Source organism: Phocoena sinus, chromosome 8 (assembly GCF_008692025.1).
Source record: "Phocoena sinus isolate mPhoSin1 chromosome 8, mPhoSin1.pri, whole genome shotgun sequence".
Taxonomy (NCBI): Eukaryota; Metazoa; Chordata; class Mammalia; order Artiodactyla; family Phocoenidae; genus Phocoena; species Phocoena sinus.
Window position 1 is genome coordinate 71,142,290 of NC_045770.1, and position 21,669 is coordinate 71,163,958.

General features: G+C 49.6%; 1 protein-coding gene across 13 annotated transcripts in view; it reads right to left on the reverse strand.

Moving 5' to 3' along the window:
- The window catches only part of PLEKHA7 (pleckstrin homology domain containing A7), a 213,581-nt gene that overhangs the window by 178,251 nt on the left and 13,661 nt on the right, over positions 1-21,669 (reverse strand). The window lies entirely within an intron of this gene.

Here is a 21,669-nt window from a genome sequence, read left to right on the forward strand (position 1 = left end):
CTTTACTCTCTTCCCGTTGTTCGTATACATTGTCTAAATTTACGACAATGAACATGAACAACTTTATAATACAAAAAGTAATTTTTTTAAATGCTTGGAGTAAAGCTCCAGTTTTGCCACCATTAAAAGCTTCTAGCCGGGCTTCCCTGGTGGCGCAGTGGTTGGGAGTCCGCCTGCTGATGCGGGGGGCGCGGGTTCGTGCCCCGGTCCGGGAGGATCTCGCGTGCCGTGGGGCGGCTGGGCCCGTGAGCCATGGCCGCTGGGCCTGCGCGTCCGGAGCCTGTGCTCCGCGGCGGGAGAGGCCACGGCAGTGAGAGGCCCACATACCGCAAAAAAAAAAAAAAAAAAAAAAAAAAAGCTTCTAGCCAAAACTGTGTCCTCCCGCTAGCAAAGTATGTTGGGTGGGTCTCCATTCTAGGACACATTCCATTCACAGGCACAGTACAGCTGCTTGTGGGCTTGCCCGTCCCACCTGGGGCAGGGGCTGCACTGCCAGCTGCCTCCCTGGGCCCCCGGGGCCAGCCCTTGAGGGGGTGGGGCATTGGTACTCAAGAAGGACCTAAGGCTGCAACCACAGCCCCAAGGCTCAAGGGAAAGCCTCTGGAATTTCAGCAAGGTATCTGGCCTTCTGAAGTGAGTGACATCTTGGTCCCCACCACCTAGGCCTTCAGAAATAAGGCCTTCAGTAATGAGTTACCGAACCACAGGCAAGGTGAAGAGCTGAGCCCAGCCGAAGCCTCTCTGAATCCCTGATTTGGGGCTTCACAGAGGAAGTGAGAGTGTTCCTCCAGAGCTTGTCCTGTTTGAAGTATTCTCTTTGTGACATTCTAATATCCATCCTATCCCTTTTTTCTCCTCCAGCTCTTCCTCCGATCCAAGGGCAGAAACCAGCCTGGAAAGCCAGGCTCAGCCAGAGAAGAGCCAGCGTGGTTTGGGCAGGAGTGCTGGGAAGCAAGGATGGACAGAATGTGCTGTATAGCTCTAAGGAATTCCCCCAACGTATGGGAGACCCCACTGTTCAACTCACCTCTAGGAAAAGGGAGCTGCTGTCCAAAACCCCACCCTCTGGGCAAGCTCTGTCCAGGAGCTTCCCCTATAAGATCTCATCTCTGCAGTGAGAAGTAATGTTTTCACTCTGGTGGAACAACCAGGCTATGGAGCACATTGTTTTCTTAGAGCAGCTCAGGGTTTTTTTTCCTGTCATGTTTTTTTTTCCTCACATGACATATACTTTCAAAGCCAGACCCAAGGAGAGGATCAGGTCTGTTTCACTCACTATCATACGCCTAGCTTAAGTGCCATGGTAGACACTCAATAAATAATTGTTGAGTGAACGCACACACGCACACCAACCGTTCCTGAAGCTGAGCACCTGGCAGGATGTGGTCACAACCCTCCCACGCCTAGACCAGTGCACACACAGCTATCTGTCTCCTTCTACTGTCAGAACCATCACACACCCATGTCAAAGCAAACCTGATAGCCCCAGTCAACATCAGCTTGGGCATCTCCACCCCTCCCCATCACTACTCTTACAGATGAGTAAACATTCTAGAGAGGTGAGGCAACTCCTCCTCCCTGCCTCCATCACCCACATTTTACAGGAGGGCCAGGTCCATCACCCTAGAATTGTTTCCCTCCATGTCAACTCCCCGTTCAACAGCCTTCAGTGGCTCCCCATGACCCAGAGAATCAGGCGATGTTCCTCGGTCCAGCATCCAAGGCCTCCCAACCCACCACCCTCCTTGCTTCCCAACCAAGCTCACGCTCACTCCTCACCTCCAAGAAACCCCCACTTCGGCCCAGACCTGCCAGCTTCACACCATTGCTCACGCCTCCCCCCCTTCTCCCCACCCGCTCAGTCCTGCTGGTTGCTCCTCTTCGGACTTCTTCCACCTCCTGTTTTCTGTGCCCCTATTCATCCCTCACCACCCCTTGCTGTAGCTCTCCGTGTAAGAAAGCGTGACTTCAACCGGATGGTCGACAAGGACAGTGTCATCCTGGCCTCTTCTCTGTGTCCCCTCAGGGTTCAGCATCGTGCTGCACACCCAGGAGATATGAAATACACACCTGACCGGTTAATCTCGCGCTGCTGCAAACTCAGAGCCTTCTACCCTCCGCTCAGCGTCCAAGGCCAAATGTGGTAACGGCGCCTAACTGCCCAGACTGTGGCCCAGTCCCTGCTCTAGGACCACTGGCACCTAAGGCAAAGCACAGGGGCTTGAGGGCAGACAGACCTGTGGTCAAATCCTGGCTCTACCAATTCCTAGCTGGGCAAACTAAGCAAGTTATTCAACCTCTCTGAGCCTTGGTATCTTTGTCTGCAAACTTTCCTTCCACTTCAGGCTGCTGTGAGGACGAAACAAGATAATATATGGTGCTAGCACCCAGCAGATGTAAGGCAAAGCTTTCCCCTCCCCCTTTGCCACCCCAACAAAAGCACACCGGCTCAGATGTGCATGAAACCTCATCTCCCCTCACCTCTAGTTGGCTCCCTAAGACAGGAAACAAAGCCTGAATTTACTCTCACCCACCCCCTGCCCCCAAAGCAGGGAGGTCTCTGGAAGAGGTCTTTGTTAACACAACCTTAGTTTAAAGGCTTCTTTATGGGCCAGATACACTGTTTCTGTTTGTAAGAGGGAGGGAGAAAAAAGCGGGGTGAGGGAGAATCAGCCTACAGCTTAACATCACTTAATGCTGATAACAGGCCCTTTGTTCACATCCCTCAATTAAATTCTGCAGTAATTAGCGGCCACCTACTCCTGTTGCTTGAGGGAAACAAGGAAGCAAGAACAAGGCATGGTCCTTGTTCACAGAGACCCAGACACAAAACAGTTATCAAGTAACATAAGACAGAAAGTCACACACAGGGAAAAAGAGCAAACCCAACCTTGACCGGCACTGACGAGTCATGGAGAATAATGGCAAAGCGCTAGCAGGCTAAATGCTGCGCACATGTTCTTCTGTTCTTTCAGTTGATATATGTGTGTACCTTGAGGTGTTCAGAAAAAAAGACCCGTGGCATCATTTTGGGGATGCGTGGCTCCATAATTTAGTTATCTGGTACCTAACTGTTGGACAGCTAGGTTGTTTTCAATTTCCCAGTCTTATATACAAGGCTACAAGGAACATCCCTGTACATGAACCTCTGCAATTTTGTCTACTTAACCCTGGAAGGATAGAGCCACTGTGATGGAACTGTTGGGTGTCTGTATTTTTGATTATCTCATTAAACAACAAAACTACCCTATGTGCATACAGAGGGTTTTACCCTTTCCCAGAGCATATAAACATGCACACACACACATACACACACAAATGTGCTTCGTGTCCTCCTCTGTGCCCAGTTCAGGCCCATATCATCTCTCACTTAGATCATCACAGGAGTCCCCTAGCAGGTCTGCCTGCCATTCGTCAAGTCACACCCTGACACAGACACCAGAATGAGGTTTGTAAACTACTGACCAGATTCTGCTCTCTGTTGCCTCAAGTCACTCTACCCCAGGACAACACCCTCAGGGTGAAACCCCAAAACACCTAGCCCACCTCCTGCCTGGTCCACAGGGCGGCCTCTTCCCCACATACCCACAACCCTACCTTCACCCCTTGGCACAGTCCTACAATGCCAAGGTGTGTCTGCCTCTAGCTGGTGCCTCTACCTTATACCCCTACCTTTCTTATCTCTGCCCCACTCAAGTGTCACCAGTTCTGGGAAGCCTCCCCTGACCTCCCAGAGTTGAGTACCAAAATACCTTCTGGGTGCTTCTAGCAAAGCACTTGCCAGACTGCCATGTTCACAATATCCATCCACTCACACATCTCTACACCATCACCGCCATCTCTGGGCTCCACGAGGAAGGAGACTACATCCTCTCCATCTTTACGTGCCTGGCTCTGGGACACAGTAGATCTAACAGAGGTTGGTTGGTTAAATGAATAAATATGAATGCACAAGAGCACATGATCTTTAACTCCTGAAAACAACTCTGGGAGGCAGGCAAAGCTAGATGGTTACTCCCATTTTACAGACATGGAATTTGAGGCCAGCGTGCTAAAGGTCACATAGTCGGTCAATGACAGAACCAGGATAAAGCCCCAGCTCTCCTGACTGTTGAGCCCAATAATCAGAGAACTGAGGTGACACAAACCATACATCACCATAGCTCCCTGAAATTAAATCTTCCATTCTTCTCTCTTTCTAAGGCCTTTCAAGCATTATCATTGTTTTCAACGAGAGGTATTTGCAAAATACTCAAGTCTCTGAGAACTTGGCCCTAATAAACTCAGCAACATGAAAGGAAGACATATTCATTCTCCCCTTCTTGACCAGAGATTGGTTATCTGGATAATCTCAAATCAGAGCAATTTTTTTTTTTGTCTATAAATAATTCCCATTCGGATACCAAGTATCCCATTCATAGGCAGGCAGGTCTATCCGTAAGCAGTTTGTGTACACGGGGTCTGTACATCTTGTGAGGCTACCCTGTGTCTGTTACCCAGCTGCCACCACAAGGAGTGGCTACATCAATGAGCTAAGTCAGTAGCTGAGAAGCAAGGGATCCTGCCAGGGACAGACTGAAGCGAGGCAGGAAGTGCCAGGCAGGACAAGGAACCCCTGGGACCTCCCTATCCACTGTATGTCTTCAATTCCTGTTACCCCCAAAGAAATCGGTCCAGTGCTGAGCCTACAGAGAGAAATACTCCACACAGAAAAATGCTGTATCAGACCTCTGGAAGAGTTGCAATGGCCGAAACAGCTAACACGTGTTGAACACTCACAGTACGTCAGACGTTGTTCTAACGCTTTATGTGGATTAACTTTTCGCAAGAAACAGATGAGGCAGGTGCTATTCTTAGGGCATGTCTAGGACCACACAGTTAGTGGTGGAGCCAGGATTCAACCAGAGTCAGCCTGGGTCCTCAGAGGATGGTGGTTAGGAAATTCCCAAACTCTCCCCTGGTGTGGTCTATTCCCCTGGACCACAGCCACCACCCACAGGGCATTCCTGGCAGAATGTACACAAAATGATGGATGAAAGCCAATGAGACAGCAGGGAGGAAAACTGTTCTCTGAGGTAGAGTTATGCTTTTCTTTGGCTTGGTTTTGCAGGGTAGGGGAGAAAAGACAGGCAAGATAGAGCCAATTGATGAAGGGTCTTACACAGACTTTGCACTTAATCTAAATGAGTTGAGGTGCACCAAGTGCCCAGGACTTAGCCACAGTAGGCCTTCAATAAACAAAAGTTCCTTTCTCCTTGTGCAGAGAGATCAATGGGGACTCACTTAGGTTTTCTAAGCCAAGGAGTGACAAAATCAAATTTGCATTTTAGAAAGAATGTTGTTCTGTTCATCTTGTAGTCTCAGATGAAGCCTTGAAGGGTGAACGCAATATTGATGATGATCAGAACACAATAGTAAAATGACACAGGGCTTCCCTGGTGGCGCAGTGGTTAAGAATCCGTCTGCCAATTCAGGGGACACGGGTTCGAGCCCTGGTCTGGGAAGATCCCACATGCCGCGGAGCAACTAAGCCCATGCTCCACAACTACTGAGCCTGCACTCTAGAGCCCATGAGCCACAACTACTGAGCCCACGTGCTGCAACTACTGAAGCCCGCGTGCCTAGAGCCCGTGCTCCGCAACAAGAGAAGCCACCGCAATGAACAGCCCACACACCACAGCGAAGACCCTACGCAGCCAAAAATAAATAAATTAATTAATTTTAAAAAATTAAAAATAGGGGCTTCCCTGGTGGCGCAGTGGTTGAGAGTCCGCCTGCCGATGCAGGGGACATGGGTTCGTGCCCCGGTCCAGGAAGATCCCACATGCTGCAGAGCAGCTAGGCCCGTGAGCCATGGCCACTGAGCCTGCGCGTCTGGAGCCTGTGCTCCGCAACAGGAGAGGCCACAACAGTGAGAGGCCCGCGTACCACAAAAAATAAAATAAAATAAATAAATAAAATGACATAATATAATGATAAATGCATTTCTGTGGTATTTACTATGTGCCAGGTATTATCTTTATTATGTTATGTGTGTTAAATTAATTTAATTCTCATAACAATCCTGTGAGTTAGACACTATTCTTATCCCCATTTTGCAAGTGGGGAAACTGAGGCCCAGAATGGGAAGTGTTACCACTGGGATTCCAACCCAGCTGGTCTGACTTTATAGCCAGTCCTCCTAAGGCCCAGGCAGCCCTGTCCAAGGGGAGGAAGAGCTTCTTATATATAGCACATGTGATGATACTCCAGCCTGGGTTACAGGGATGTCTCCCAGACACCTCCAGCCCCTCACCCCAGCACTCCTCTCTCTCACCATCGCCAAGTTAGCCAAATGCAAACCACATCCCAGGCTGGAAACACCATTTTCCCACAAGAGGCTGGTAATATTAGAAGGGAAAAAAGGAGCTGCAATAAGTTGGCTCTTGAGCCACAAAGAGAAAATGAAGGAATGAAGAGGAGTGGGCCACCAGATCCCCTAGATTTCAGGGTGGAAAGTGTTCAATTAAAATGCATTCTGCCCGAGCTCAGCAGCAGCATCTCAACAGAGCCTCCATTGTTCCTGTCTAAGCTGCTGCTGCCCACAGCCCACACGCGGCAACGGAACAGGCTGTCGTCATGGAACCGGAATGCGGGGTCCTGGCCCTCAGACAGCACCAGAAACACCACTCTGTTTACCCACGTTGCCCCTATTTAAAAACAAAACAAAAAACCCCACTCCACCCTTGGACCTTCAGCATCCAAGACCCCGGGGAAGGACAGACGGTGGTGGGAGGACACTCCTTATGCCGCCTGTGCGCGGCGGGTCTGCCAGAAGATTCCCAGTGAGCCAGCCAGGCTGAGAGAGACAGGCCTCCCCCAGGATGCTCAGAAAGTACCTTTGGGAATATATAAAAATCAGATACAAACAGCCATCTGTGTGGGGCATAAACCTCCCTGGAAGGGTCCCAGGCCCCTTCAAAAAATCTTTATGCCCGAAGAATCTGGAATGTTTGGCCAAGGGCTCGGAGTCCAGGCGCTATTCATGCAGGCTCCCTGCATAAAGAGAAACCCTGCAGGGCAGAGACAGGGCTGTGTGTCCAGCCAACTCTGGGACAGAGGCAAGCTGAGGCCGGCCGCTGGCCATGGTTACAGTGTCCCAGCCTCCACCCCAACCCAGGTAAGGCGCTCCAGAGGCAAGGGCCTCAAGCCAGGCTCACCCAGTGCCCTGAGCTCAGAAACATGAAGTCAAGGGTGACTGGCACATTCAAGGTGCTGACTTGTCCCCGCTCTGCTCTACAGAGGTCCCAAGGACAGGTTTAATTGGTAACTCCAGACAAGAGCAAGAAAGAGAGTTTGAGGTACTCAGAAACCCATTCATCAGTTCTAGGAGAATGTGAAACCTGTGCTACCTGGGCCCCCCAATAAACCCATTTTTAAAACCCATTCTCCTAGGTAGCCCTCTGACTTCAGGTTTGTGACCCTTGGCAGGTCACAGGTGGCCCTTCACGCTCTGGCTCTGGCCTACCTCTCAGGCTTCATCTCCCTTATGATCCCCGCTCCCCCCCCGCCACCCCACCTCACACACACTCCCTATTGCTCCTGTGATACGAACTACCTAGAGTTCCTGGACTCTACATACTATTAGAAGACACTGCCTTACCTCCTGCCTAAAGGCTTTTCTCCCCTTCCTCATCTGGCCAACTCCTCACCCTCAGGACCCCACTCCAACATCATGTACTCTACAAAGCTTTCCTTCACCTTCCCAACTAGCCGATCACTCTGAGTAATAGAGCAAGAACTACAAAGAGCCTCTTGGGACACTAGTAAACTTTTTCCTAATTGGGAGGAAGCGAGGGGTAAGGGATAAAAGGGGTAAGAGAGAATACAACTAACTCCCTGTATTTCAGAACTAAAAGCAATGAGTGAAGTCAGGACATAGAAGATTTCAACTCAACATAAAAGGGAACTTTCTAACAGTGAGGATGTGACAATTAAAGGAGGGGCTGCTTGGTCAGGTAGCAGGCTCTTCCTGTTATTCAAAGGAATCCATCAGAGGCAATTTAATCAGCACTGCTGCTGAAGGGATCTCTGTATGGGGTGAGTGGATAAACTGCATCAGAGACCACATCAGCGTCCCAAGACCTCTCCATAAAGGCCTGAGATTTTGGAGGTGGAGAGAGGGAGGAGAGATGCTCATGAATGAATGAACGTTCCTACAAGGTAGGTATTCTTACTAGCCGTATTACAGATGTGGAAACAGAAGCTCAAAAAAGTTGACTCACTGGTCCAAGGTCAAACAGTCAGCAAGGGACAAGATGGGATTAAAAACCAGTCCTGTCTCAAGGAAACAACCTAAATGTCCATTGACAGATGAATAGATAAAGAAGATGTGGTATATATATATATACAATGGAATACTATTTGGCCATATAGAATGAAATAATGCCATGTGTAACAACATGGATGGACCTAGACAGTACCATACTAAGTGAAGTAAGTCAGAAAGAGAAAGATAAATACCATATGATATCACTTATATGTGGAATCTAAAATATGACACAAATGAACTTATCTATGAAACAGAAACAGACCCACAGACATAGAGAACAGACTTGCCAAGGGGGAGAAAGGGTTGGGGAGGAATGGATTGGGAGTTTGGGATTAGCAGATGGAAACTATTATATACAGAATGGATAAACAACAAGGTCCTACTGTATAGCACAGGGAACTATATTCAATATCTTGTGATAAGCCGTAATGGAAAAGAATATATATATGTATAAATGAATCACTTTGCTGTATATCAGAAACTAACACATTATAAGTCAACAATACTTAAAAAAAAAAAAAAAAAAGGAGGGTCTGACACCCTCCTTAACTCACAGATGCCATCTTCTTTGACCAAAAGAAGTGTCTGGGCATCCTACACCACAAATATTCTGGGTGCCAGCAGACTGCGCACCTCCTCACCCTGTCTATATTTTCCTCCGTCTGGGCTCCTCAAGGCAGATGCCTCTGCCCCATTCACCTAGGAATGCCCAGCACCTGTCCCAGGGCTGGCACACAGCAGGTGCCCACCAGACATCTGTCAATAAATCAACCCACTTCGAGGCCCTTGGTCCGTCCTTATATTTTTATTTCTTTATGCACCGCTTCACATACTGCTCTTCCATTTTACTGGATATGAGAAAGGGCAGAAGTACGTAAAAATTGAAATAGAATTGGACCTTGCCTTGAAGAGATCTATAACCAGGTGAAGGAGAGAGATGTCGACACAAAAAGTAATATGAAGCAGGACAGTCACGCGAGCAGCACATACAGTGCCAGAAGTGTGAGGGGGAAGAGTGCGGCAGGCGGTGGCAGGGCTGCACATAAGTAGATATGGGCAGGTTAGAAGGGAGAGGAAAGTGGGAAGCCTGCTCATTCCCTCATTTATTCAACATTAACTTTTAAGGTTTTCTTTGACAGACACCGTGCTGAGTGCTAAGAATACAGAGACGAATGAATAAAACATGAGGAGAACTCACAGGTTAATGTGGAGACAGAAAAACATTAGTGTAAACTAAGGTGATAGGTAGCAGGAGAGGATGCTGGGATATAAGCTCCAGGAGCACACACACCTTTGCTTCGTTCACTGCTGTACTCCCCAGCACTTATAACACTGCAGGCTCATAAAAACTTCTCATGACATACTTGTTGAATAAATGAATGAAAGCACCAAAAAAGGGATGTCACAAAGCCTCAGTGGAGGCAGGTCAGGGAAGGTTTCCTGAGGGAATGTGAGTCTTAAGGATGCACAGGAGTTACCTGGATGGAAAGGGGGCATTGCTGGTGCTGGGAACTGCAAAAGCAAAGGCACAGAAGGAAGAAAGTGCTACAAACACTACGATGCTGTTGGGTTGTGCTCAGGCCAAGGCGAACAGTGTGATCTGACAGGACACACATCACATATATAGAAGCCCCAAGTTAAGAACACCTTGGAAGGCCCTGATCTGGAGGCACGTTAGGATGAGGTCTTTGGGCCCCTGGAGAGAGGACAGGACCAAAGCAGGACAACCATTCAGGACCAACTGCACTAGTCCAAGTTTGAGCTGGTGACGGCAGGGCCCTCAGAAGGCACCAGAGCAAGGCACTGTGCAGGAACCTTCACCAACCACAGGTGCCAGACCCCACTGGGGAGGCAGATGGTCAAAATGAGCCACAAAACACCGTGAGCGTGCGGGAGAAGGGCAGCCCCATCACAGCCCTCATAGGAATGCTGCAAAACTGCCTGGGGGAGATGGGAGCAGAACCATGTCACATCCTGTACACAAACCAAAGCAGGGACCCCTGTGACTGGCTGGGGGCAAGGAGGAAGTCAGGGAGAGAAACCAGAAAAAAAGCCCACGATTTATTTCACTTGCACTTTGAACACACGAGAACTGGGAAGACACCCTGGCCCAAGAGTGGAGAAACCTGGCTGCAGTCCCAACTATCACCAATGACCTGAGTGACCTTGGACAGGTAACCTCACCCCTGGAGCTCAGCTTCCCCATCTATAAACCGAGCTGCCACCATGGGCCCCAGCCCATCCCACCCCTAACAGCATCCTAGAAAGGCTCTAATAGATAAATACCAGCTCTGTATGGTACTTTATAAAGCACCTACTGTGTGCTCTTCCTTGTACCAGAGGGGAGGCAGGAAAAGGACATGCCCAGCCCCTGCCCCCAGGAAAGGTTTTAACAAGGGGCCCAAGCAGGCAGTGCGGGGATCCGGGGAGAGCATTCTCAGGACGTTCTCCGGCCAGTCTGACTGCCAATTCCAGCCCAGGGAGGGGGAGAGGAAGCAGTGAGCTGTTTTACAATCCGTCAAATTAATTGCCCCAAATGGGAAATTTACAGGCCTCCCTACAGCCCCCAGTGTATCCCATAATCTCCCACGGCCCTAATCTCCTAAGAAAGAATGTGTGGGCTGTAATCTTTCCAGCCCACTGTTCTCAGGGGCAATGCCTTGGAAAAACCTCAGTCCCTACCAGTGGTCAGCCCCAACCAAAAGGCCCCCAGCTGGGGGCCGGCCAGGGCCTGACTCCACCCACCAGGAGCCAGCTCAGCTGACCTTGACCTAAGACTCTGGCCTCAGCAAGGAGACCTGCCCAACCAGCCCCTTTGGTAAATACAACTTTGCTTTCTCCTCCTTTACCTTCTTGAGAGGAATAGCCTGCCGGGAGGCAGAACCAGGAAAAATGGCAACTGGGCCGACTCATCCATGAAGTAAGGTGAAAACTTGGAGGAGGTGTCAGGCATTGGTTCTAACCTCAGCTCACCCTAAACCTGCTAGGAAACCCTCTTCCCATCTGGGCTTTACCTTCATCTGAGAAATGAAAACAATGTAAAACAGCCTCCCCAAAAGTTCTCACCCTGCCTCTTCCTGCCCCACGTTCCACCAGCAAACTGCAGTAAACCCGGATCCCTTTCAACCACGAGACAGCTTCGTGCTCTATTGCCAGGAAGGGAAGAGTCTTCCAGCTGGCAGGCAACACCCCACCCCAATAAGGAGACTCCCTACCTACCCCAGCATCTGATTCTCTCCCTCCATGTCATTTATACCCCACACACGCCTTTGACTCCTCCAGGCCCTTGCCCCCTTCCCTGCATAATGAAATCTTTGTCTAGGCCATACTCACATGTCACTTCCTCCATGAAGGCTTTCTGGATCTCTCCTTTCTCAGCACCCATCCCAGTCTCTCCTTCTGCCTCCACCCACGGGTCTTGAAGGCAGGGGACTCTCCTGCTTATCGCTAGTGATAGGGAATTCACTTTATCACAAAATATTTCACAGGGCTCCGCACAAACCTGGAGTCAGTTCTCCAAAGCACCTCACCTAACAAGTCCTCGATCACCACTGCGTGAAGTTTCCCAGACACGGAACGGCCAAGCTCCTTGAAGTTGATTACACTCCTGGTGACCAGAGGTGCACCCATTAACAACCAGTGTTTGAACCCTCTCTCCTTGACAAAGCATTTTCTCACTCACTACCTGATAAAAGGCCAACAGGTAAGGGCCTGACATGATCCCCTTTACAGAGAGCAAATGCATGTTCAAGGTCACAGAGTCATAAGGGGCTGAGCCAAGGTTCAAACCCAGGTCTTCTAATTCTGATTCTAACCCTGTGTTTGCTCCACCACCCCTGGAGGCACATACAACCCTGGAGTCTGCTGAGGAGATCTGGGTTTGGGAGAGATACAATCTAAACCCTTCTCTTCTGTACCCCCTCCAGGACCCATACCCAGAACAGCAGAGACACAGCCACAGTCAGGGGCTCTGGGCAGAGGAATGATAGAGGGCATTTAGTCCATACTCTCCACTGCTTCCATCTGTGCTTGATTACCTCTGGTGACAGTATCTCACTACATCCTGAGATACGTTAGAAGGTTCTGTTATAAACCTGGAGCCAAAACCTTTCTCTGTAGCTTTCCCAGAGAATAAGACTCTTCTACGTGACAGCCCTTCAGATATTTGCAGCCAGCCCCCATTTTCCTGTGGGTTTCCTCTTCCCCACATGAAACACCCCCAGTTCCTGAAGATGTTCTTCAGGAGACAAGGTTTCCAGTGCCCATCACAGCCAGAAGGGCTTAATCTAGTCACATCCCTCTTAAAAGGGTGATCTCAGAAGGGACCCCAATACTCCATCTGTGATCTCCCCCAAGCAGGGCAGCACCACCATCTCCCATGTCATGAGCACTATACTTCCATTAATGCAGGCTAAAACAAAATTAGCATCCTGGCTGGTCACATCATCCCGTAGACTCCTATGGAGTCCTCGGTCAATAAACCCCTTTGCCTAGAGTTGCATCTCCAAGAGGATCCTGGCTGTGCTGGGGCATGGACGAAACTCATTCTCCTCAGCTGGATAGAGCAGAAAGTGCGGGAACTTTGGAATCAGACCTGGGTTGGAATCCTGGTCCTGCCACTTATTCACTAAGTGACCCAGACAAATTACTCACCCCCTCCAAATTTCAATTTCCTCAGCTACAAAATGGAGGAATATTTTTACCTCAGCAGTCCAATTTTAGGAATAAATAAGATAAAGTATGTAAGCACCTAGCCAAGAACAAGATCTTGCCCAAGGTCAAGTAACTGGTTGGGTCAAGCCAAGCCTGCCAACCCAAAGCTTTGTGGCCTTAGTCACCATGCTCCAGCCTCACCCTGTTTTCTTTGTCCCACGGCCTTTCCATGCTGAATATCAACCTTGGTTTGTCTTTCTCCCTGCACTGGACTGTAAATTCCTTGACAACATCTTTGTCTTTGTAGCCCCAGAATCTGGCATGGTGCCACCTGGTGCAGAGTAGGAGCTAATAAATGCTGATAAACAAATGATTACATGAACAAATTAATTGAACTAATATCAAGAAGACAGGCCCTTTCTCTAATCTCACCAGCATGGGCTGGGTAGCAAGAAGCATTTATTTCATAAGGGCTTTAAGATACTGAATCATGCCAGCACTTCCCACTCCCCCTAAAACAGGGAAGCCCATTGCACAGTCCCCATTCTTCCCTCAGGCTCCTCCCCTACCCAGGATATAACAAAGTTCTGCCTTCCCAACCACAAAATCTCAAAGACTGGTGAGGTTTGCTCTAAGCTGCTCCCAGAGCCAGGCTGAGCTGCATGTACTCATATGGGCATTGTTTGGGATAGTCCCTGGTGACCCCAGGATGCACAGGTCCTATGTGGGGAGAAGGCTGGTGCCAGGGTTTCTCCAGACCCAGATTGCTGGGGCTTCATTAAAAATATCTTCTCCCGGGCTTCCCTGGTGGCGCAGTGGTTGAGAGTCTGCCTGCTGATGCAGGGGACGTGGGTTCGTGCCCCGGTCCAGGAAGATCCCACATGCCGCGAAGCGGCTGGGCCCACGAGCCATGGCCGCTGAGCCTGCGTGTCTGGAGCCTGTGCTCCGCAACGGGAGAGGCCACAACAGTGAGAGGCCCGCGTACCGAAAAAAAAAAAAAAAAAAAAAATATCTTCTCCCTATTCTCAGGTAATTAATAATGGGAGAAAAAAATATCTGTTCATATTCAACAGGCTGTCTTAAAATCATCCAAGTCACACCTGATAGAGCATTCCTGTCTCTCCATCTGTGCCACCGCTTAATGCCACACTGCCCCTGTGACTCATATACTAACAGTTTTTTACAGCCTGGTTGTGAGTTCCCCTTTAGAGCCTTTCCTGGTTATTCCTAAGGCTCTGGAGTCAGTGAGAGCCTTGATTACATCACTTCTGAGCCTTAATTTCGCCCATACATCATAGGGGCACTCAATCATCAACCTCGAGGTTGGAACATGGTTAAGAGTGAAATAACCATTGCGATCACGTGCTACAAACAACAGGTGTTCACTGAACCTCGGTTTCTTTCCTTCCAGTCTATTACATCCTGAGCCCTGAATCAGACTGTTTTCCTGGGCATAGCTCAGCTCCAACTCTGCAGGGAGAACGTCGAGAGATGGACACCATCTCCTCTGGCCACCATAAGTATTTGTATGGCTTTGAGAACTCAAAGGGCATGGTTACCTCATGGTTAGTTGGTAAGCCAACCCATTTTAATTCCCCGTGGTCAATGTGGACAGGCATGATAGAAAACGTCTATTTTCAGATGATTCCCCAGAAGGGGTGACTGGAAGCCAGCATGGAGACAAATAAGGACGCCATGTGGTCCCCACACTGGAGAGGAGTCTCTGGGGACATCCGAGACAGAGCACCCAAGGCCTGTGCCTCTCAGGCCATAGCAGGGAGGCACCACTCAATGGCTGACGGGCTTCTCAGGCAGAGTCCCAAGGAAATACTATCAGAGTTCAGTGAACCATTTAATAAATTCATCCAACACTTATTTTCTCTCACCACACACACAAGAAAAAGTAACCATGTGAAGTGATGCATGTGTTAACTACCTCGATTGTCGTGATCATTTCACAATGTGCATGTATATCAAAATACCAAGTAATACATCTTAAATATATACAATTTTTATTTGTCAGTCATACCTCATCAAGCTAAAAAAACTATTTTCTGAACACCTACTTGTTCCAACCACTATTCTAGGCACTAGAGGTACAGCCTTGAACAAAACAGGCACTATTCTGTGTCATCACGGACGTTAAATTCTAGTGGGACTACTGGGCATATACCCTGATAAAACCATAATTTAAAGGAGTCATGTACCACAATGCTCATTGCAGCTCTATTTACAATAGCCAGGACATGGAAGCAACCTAAGTGTCCATCAACAGATGAATGGATAAAGAAGATGTGGCACATATGTACAATGGAATATTAGTCAGCCATAAAAAGAAACAAAATTGAGTTATTTGTAGTGAGGTGGGTGGACCCAGAGTCTGTCATACAGAGTGAAGTAAGTCAGAAAGAGAAAAACAAATACCGTATGCTAACACATATATATAGAATCTAAAAAAAAGGTTCTGAAGAACCTAGGGGCAGGACAGGAATAAAGACGCAGATGTGGAGAATGGACTTGAGGACAAGGGGGGGGAAGGGTAAGCTGGGACGAAGTGAGAGATTGGCATGGACATATACACACTACCAAATGTAAAACAGAAGCAGCCAATAGCACAGAGAGATCGGCTGGGTGTTTTGTGACTACCTAGAGGGGTGGGATAGGGAGGGCGGGAGGGAGGCGCAAGAGGGAGGAGATATGGGGATACATGTATATGTATAGCTCATTCACTTTGTTATACAGCAGGAACTAACACATCATTATAAAGCAATTATACTCCAATAAAGATGTTAAAAAAAATTCTAGTGGGAGGCAACTAAACAAGTTAAAATTGTAATATGTCTGGGTCGAGTTGAGAATTCTAAAAAAAGAAAAAAGAAAGTAGGGTTAAGGAAATAGATTGTGCTGGGGGAGAGGAGTCAAGAAAGGCCACCTTGGCACAGTGGTTAAGAATCCACCTGCCAAAAAAAAAAAAAAAAAAAAAAAGAATCCACCTGCCAATGCGGAGGACACAGTTTCGATCCCTGGTACGGAAAGATCCCACATGCCGTGGACCAACTAATGCCACAACTACTGAGCCTGCGCTCTAGAGCCCGGGAACCGCAACTACTGAGCCTGCGAGCCACAACTACTGAAGCCCGCGCGCCTAGAGCCTGTGCTCCACAACCAGAGAAGCCACCGCTGTAAGAAGCCCACACACCGTAACAAAGAGTAGCCCCCGCTCGACACAACTAGACAAAGCCTGTGCACAGCAACGGAGACCCAATGCAACCAAAAATAAAATAAATTTAAAAAAAAAAAAAAGGAAGGCCACCTTGAAGGGGTGACACCTGAGCAGAGACTTGAAAAAAGTGAGGGAGCAGTAGGCTGTGGGAATATCTGAAGGAAAACATCCCAGACAGAGGGAACAGTGAGTGCAAAGGCCCTACAGCTGGTTGTGCTCACGTGTTTGAGGAACAGCAGGGAGGCCAACGTGGCTGGAGCAGAGTTTCAGGGAGAACAGGAGGAAATGAGGTGATGGGGTTTGGGGGGGAGCAAATGACACAGGGCCTCAAGGGTCACTGTGAGGACCCTGGATTCTCTGTGTGAGATGGGAACCCTTAGGTGGTTTGAGGTGATCCAACTTCCTTGGCTCGCACTCCCTCGTGCCACATTCCCGTCAGGCTCTGAGGACCGGGAGCTCACTCCTACAGGATCAAAGTTCCCAGCAATTTTAAACGTGGCCTCGGGCTCCAATCCACCAGAAACAGCCAGCACCTGTGAGTCATCCGTGGAGGCTTTTGCTCTCCCAATTCTGGAGGTTCTCCCTGCTGGTGGCACGGACCTCCCAGAGCCGTTCAGATGAAGGACCAGTGAGCACACAGTAGGTGCCGAAGAAGTGGTTGTTCTGTGGTTACAGAAACAAGCCTGGGGCACGCTCCTGACTCAGGACTGCAGACCCAAAAAACAACACCAGGGGCCACGGTTAGACGGTTCCACCTCACATGCCTGCAATGTCATTTCCACACAATTTCCATCATACCCACAACCTCAGTTAAAGTTTAAAAGTCCTGCTCAAGGACCTTCAGCAGATCCTGCATATAAATCATCAACCACAGAAATAAGTCCTGAAGGCCTCAGAGAAATCAGGACGGACCAAAGAAAAATGAGGCAGAGGGCCTAAGAGAAAAGTGAAAGCCTTCTCCATTTTCCTCTTTTCTACTATCTCTGGGTGGGATTTAAGGAAGTTGGGAGGGAGAAGGAACAAGGGAGTAAAGGGTGTTACTGTCTGTCAGATAGTTAAGTCTGTGAAGAATTATGATGCACTGTGGGGAACAAAAGCCTAAATATAAAGAGTTTTTCCTCCAAGTCTTCTTCCCTTGGAGTTACATTTAGTTCCATTAACCTGAGTCCACTAACCTATTTTCATCCCCTTACTTCTCTTACTCTCAGCCCCTGTACCCTTTCCCAGAAGCACACGGGCCTGCGAACCGGACTTCCTCTGTCGGTGGGATGGGGCCGAGGCCACCTGGCGACAGGACTTCTGCACACAGCACAGGCTGAGGAGGGACAAGGTAAGGAGGGCAAGGCCGCCCTTGGCAGCTGTCCCTTAGAAGGCCCCGGCGTTTGAGCGAGGGTGAGGGTGGCTCTCGCACTTCCAGGGGGTCAGGTTTTAACTAGGTCACCACTTGGACACTCACACCACCACTCACTCTTTATCTCCATCTCTTTCTATTTTAAGGCAGGAGTACTGCCAGGCAGTGGTGTGGGTTTCCCAGCTTCTCCTCCTCTGGAGGCCAAGCCCTCACCTGCCAGGTGGGATGTCTTGCAGGCTTCAACCTACTTCCTCCAGCCCCACCTCTCTGGACTCCTGAGCCAGAGTTTGGGAGAGTGACCAGCACACCCAGGATATCTCACCTTCCTCCCTCACAACCCCGGGGGCTCCATCACAGCCCTCCTTAAGCCCAGATCCACACCACCCTCACGAGGAAGCCCCAGCTCCTCTAAGCAGCCCTTCCTGCAGCCTCCTTCCTCTCTCAATGTCCTTGAACATGCCATGTTCTCACCTAGCTCTGCCCATGCTGCTTCCTCTCCCTTGAACATCCAAACTCTCTTTCACCACCCAACAAATTCCTGCTTGTTTTCCAAGGTCCAGCTCAGGCTCCTCCCACCCCCCCAGGAAGCCTTCCCTGGCCACCCCTCTATGTGCCCCTCTAATCCCCATGCTTCCCTTATCAAGTCATTTGCACAGTATCCTCTAGGCGTTGACGTCTGTGTCCCCACCAGAGAACAGGCTCCTAAGCTCCTTGAGGACACCAATGGCACTTTGATTCCTTAACTGAATGCCTACCATGTACCAGATACCTCCTGAGAGCCAGCGATATACCAGTGAACACAACAGAGAAAATGCCTGCTCTCATGGAGCTCATATTCTAGTGATAATAATAGTGAACACTCAAGAGTACTTTATTCAAGGGACTTCCCTGCTGGCGCAATGGTTAAGAATCCACCTGCCAACGCAGGGAACACGGGTTAGAGCCCTGGTCCGGGAAGATCCCACATGCCACGGAGCAACTAAGCCCATGCGCCACAACTTCTGAGCTTGCGCTCTAGAGCCCGCAAGCCACAACTACTGAAGCCCTCACGCTTAGAGCCCGTGCTCCGCAACGAGAAGCCACCGCAATGAGAAGTCCACGCACTGCAACAAAGAGTAGCCCCCACTCGCCACAACTAGAGAAGCCCGCGCACAGCAACGAAGACCCAATACAGCCAAAAATAAATAAATTAATTAAAATAAATTTATAAAAAAGAGTACTTCATTCAAGACTATTCTGAGTACTTAATGTTAATTCATTTAATCTCCACCACAATTATTATCCCCATTTCACAGAGGAAGAAACTGAGGCTCCATATTACATAATTTTTAAATAAATTTATTTATTCATTTATTTAATTTTTGGCTACATTGGGTCTTCGCTGCTGCACGCGGGTTTTCTCTAGTTGCTGAGAGCGGGGTCCACTCTTCATTGCGGTGCGTGGGCCTCTCATTGCGGTGGCTTCTCCTGTTGCAGAGCACGGGCTCTAGGCGCATGGGCTTCAGTAGCTGTGGCACACAGGCTTCAGTAGTTGTGGCTTGCAGGCTCTAGAGTGCAGGCTCAGTAGTTGTGGCGCATGGGTCCAGTTACTCCGCGGCATGTGGGATCTTCCCAGACCAGGGCTCTAACCCGTGTCCCCTGCATTGGCAGGCGGATTCTTAACCACTGCGCCACCGGGGAAGCCCCACCATATTACATAATTTGCTCAGGATCCACAAGCTAGTAAGTGGTAGGGCTGGGATTCAAACCCAGGCAATCTTGTGCTAGACCATGCTCCCAACCACTGGGCCTTTCTGCCTCCCAAAACTGTTTTCTCTACTCTGCTTTACCCATTTTGGTATCCACAGTGCCCAGGCTGGTGCTTGGCACACACTGAGAGCTCAGTAAAGGTCTGCTAAATGAAGGGACCGCCCCCCCAATAATGAACGCTGGTCCCCCTGCCTGAGGCACCCACTCCTCCTCTCATCCCCACCCAATCCAGCTCACAAGACCCCTCAGTCTTCCCTGACTCATCCAGCTACTGAATTATTTCCTCCTGGACGCTCCTCTCCATGCTGTACCTGTACTACTTACCTGACACTTAATCACACACCACCTGACCATCCTATGGCCTGAAACTCTGTGGACATCTTGTTTCGCCAGCTCCCTGATATCCCCCAGAGTACAACAAGTATGGTGCCAAGCACACAGCAAAAGTGGACACAGAAATACTAAACTGAATCTTGCCTCCCCTCTCCATTTTTCCATTATCACGGGAGCTGTTTTTCCCCTTGCCCTGGGGAAGCAAGCCAGGGTCCGGGTCAGACACAACCTTTGCTGCAACTATATCTGAATTGCCTAAACCCATAAGCTGTAACAGTCACGGTCATAATTAGGGTGCAGCTATGGTTAAAACCAGCAAGTAGAGTGGGCCATTTTTAACCCCTTGGGCAAAATACATCAAGCTGTTCAATGCCCTCTATGAGAAAATGCCCATAACTGAGAATCTGAGCTAGGCAGCACCCACAGGTACCCTCTGTGTACATCACAAGACAAGAGCCCCTGCGGGATGTAAGTCAAGGAATCGCCCAAATACGCTTGGACCAGTGAAGCCACTACAGAAAAAAAGACAAAATACCCACTGTTAATGGAAATACTTGCTAAAATTGATCGAACTCTAAAATGTTCCGGGGATCGAGTACTTTACATGTATTATTCTCATGCAACCAGTGCAAAAAGCCCATGGGGCAGATGCCAGCGCTTGCCCCATTTTATTTAGAGGTTAAATAAAATGACGTGGCCACAAAGTTGGGCTGCCTGTGCGCTCGCCCACAACCCCAGAGCTGCCCTATCTGAAGCCTGGAGTGGAACAGCTGAACTGTATGTGAGCTTGAGTCCAAACGGAAGCACTCAGCACTCAGGGAGGTGGTCCCTCCACCTATCCCACCTGCTAACAACACCGCAGGCAGGTGCAGCCAGGGCTGGGAGGGGAATAGGCCTGAGGCCACATCCAGCTCCAGAAAGGTTCAGAGCGGCAGGGTTGGGCGGAGGAGGGGGGTAGGGGGAGGTATCAATCTGCAGTGGGAAGTAGGCCGAGCTACCAGGTCCTTTTCTCACGTCACACAAGCATGGGTCCGTTGTGGATCTGTCAGAACCCAGTGAGATTGCCCTGCCCAGAGGCTCTGCTTGTGAGCCAAGGACATTTCTGCTCCCTCCCCCAGGTGGCCAGTGCTCCCATCACCACCCCCCTTACAATAACCCTGAGGCGACTATGGGGACAGAAAAGCCAGCCACCTTCTCCCTGCTTCAGCCCACAGACTGCCTCCCTCTCCTCCCACTAAGAATGTCCGAGGACAGGGGCCTGAGCAATAACCCGGAGGCTGCAGGGAAGTACTAGATGTGAGGTTTTCATGCTAACTCTCCTCAAAAGGCCAAACCTTTTCACTATGAAGAGGAGTTGATTTTCAAAATCTTCTTTCCACTTTGGGTGGGACTAGGGGAGGGAGGTGTCCATCCCTAAAAGGAGTCAGGTCCAAAGGAAAGGCTTTTGCTTAAAAGGATCTGTTTCCTCTCCTAGACCCCATGCTCCTGCAAGAGAGGAGAGGAGTGGCTCAGGGAGCAGGGGAACCTAACCAGCCTGTGGCTTTCCTCTATCACTGGCACTCTGGGCAGAGAAAGATGGTGAAGACCTGGGGGCCTGCCTCAGCCAATCTATGAGCTCAGGATATGGTCCTCTGGACAGAGTCTGTAAGAGCCATTTCCAGGCACACCCTCTCTGGGAGGGACCACTGCAAAGTCCAGGGGGCTCTCTACAATTGGTTGTACCGTGTGTTAGGGCAGGGTGGGGATAATTCCTACCAGACCAGCCAGGGCTCTGTCCAGGAGCTGACGCAACAGAAGGCCTGACACGGTTTGCTCCCAGTTGAGTCCTAGGCCAACAGCTCAGACCACATCGTTGCCTCTCTCTCCCCGGCCACAGTCCCTCAGTGACGTGTGTGAAGCTAGAGCTTTTCCCTGAAACAAAATGGAGCCAGTCTCCACAGCACGGCCCACCATGGAATGTGGTGGAGACAGGCCAAGCAGGGCACAAAGGGACCATGAGGACCCCAAATAAGGACAGTTGGGGTTGATCCCACCCCTGCCACCTAACAC